Source organism: Muscardinus avellanarius (assembly GCF_963383645.1).
Source record: "Muscardinus avellanarius genome assembly, chromosome: 3".
NCBI classification, from domain to species: Eukaryota; Metazoa; Chordata; class Mammalia; order Rodentia; family Gliridae; genus Muscardinus; species Muscardinus avellanarius.
The window spans coordinates 75,459,199-75,460,825 of record NC_137788.1 but is presented as its reverse complement, the minus strand read 5'-3'; the positions used below and the strand labels follow the sequence as shown (position 1 = coordinate 75,460,825).

General features: G+C 36.6%; 1 pseudogene across 1 annotated transcript; it reads right to left on the bottom strand.

The window, feature by feature from the left end:
* Nucleotides 1–637: 637 nt before the first annotated feature.
* Nucleotides 638–984, bottom strand: LOC308261216 (mitochondrial import inner membrane translocase subunit TIM14-like; annotated as a pseudogene). The gene has a single exon. The product of its transcript is annotated as a mitochondrial import inner membrane translocase subunit TIM14-like (transcript).
* Nucleotides 985–1,627: the final 643 nt, after the last annotated feature.

The following is a 1,627-nucleotide window of genomic DNA, read 5'->3' as shown; positions in this document are numbered from 1 at the left end:
CCAGGGAATTTCAATTTTGCTAATCGTGTTTCAGCTTGATCATAAATGTAAAAGCTAGATTACATAAAAACAATTGATAATAACAGCATCCTTAAGGGACTGGCTGAATGCAATATAAGTACCCTTGATTTTTATAGTCTATGAAATGAGTTGTTAGGGATACATATGTATACATAGGTAATTTCTTAGGTCAAAATTGTGGCTAAATCCACTTACGTACAAGGTTCAAAGTAGCTAGGTCATTTGGATCTTAAGCAGCTTCCCTTCCCATAAATTAAAACTTCCTATTTTAAAAGTTATGCTAATTCCACTATAATATTTAACATTTTAGTTACTAATCTGTCTTCCATTAGAATGGTGGCTTCATCAGAGCAATTATTGGAAGAGCACACAGAGGTGCCAAATGAGTAATGAACAATGTTGCTATTCAAGTGGTGTGCATCTAATGCAAACATTAACCTCCAAATTCTATACTCTGATTTTAAAGTCCTCGATTGTAAACAAAATTATACCAAGGCTTTGATTTAACTTATGCTACATAATTTTTAAAAAACTAGCTCCAAGGTAATTTTATTATAAAAAGTTGGTACTCATATACATAAACTAATTTGAACTTGAAATTTGTCATGCATTTACTTCATTTTTTAGCTTGACCTTCTAGTAAATCTTTAGCTTCATTGATTTTGGCTGCTATATAAGGAAATCCTCCTTTGGGTGATTTAAGAGCATAATTCGTCGATGAGCATCTCTTATTTTTCCTTTATTGGCAGTAGGGCTTACACCTAGTATTAATGCTGCTTCCCGCTTTGTCATTTTGGGTTCAAACCCACCTCTGTAATAGCCACCACTAAAGGCAGATTTGGGTAGACTTTGAAAAACTTGTTTTACTTGAGGCTCCACATGCTTCATGGCTTGTAAAACATAACGGCCTGCAAATCCTGCAGCAGCAATGGTCAGTCCAACTGCTACCACTGTATTGGCCATGGCTCGGCTGCCCTGCCTCCAGCAGGAGCGCGGGTCATCCCAGCCCGGGCGCCCGGCCCCAGCACCGCGGGAGCAGCGGCGACGCAGCGGCCGCACGCGCAAACCTCCGCGCGCCTAAATCTTAAGACTATAAACTTTTAGAAGAAAATCTGGGTCATAAAACCTCATGACATTGAAATTGGCAGTGTTTTCTTGGATATGATTTCAATGGCACAGGCAACAGAAGGGTAAACAAACTCCCTAGAAAATAAACAAATATTGTATATCCAAAGACAATGTAGACATAGTTAAAAGTTACTGATAGAATGGGATAAAATATTTCCAAATGCTATATCTGAAGGTATATTAATATTCCAACTAGAAATCCTAAAAATTAGCAACAATAAAAGCAAACAATACAATTTAGAGATAGGTAAAAGACTAACATAAATAATGAATCTCCACAGATAACCAATCTTAGTTGTCTGTTGGATGGAAAATCTTGTTTCTCTGGTTCTGGTTTGTGTTACCTATTTCTTCTTTGTAGTTAATCTCTTTGAATATTTTCTCTAGTGCTGGTTTTGAAGACATAAATTCCTTCAGTTTCTGTTTGTCATGGAAGCTTCTTATTTCTCCATCTAATTTGATAGAAAGTTTTGCTGGG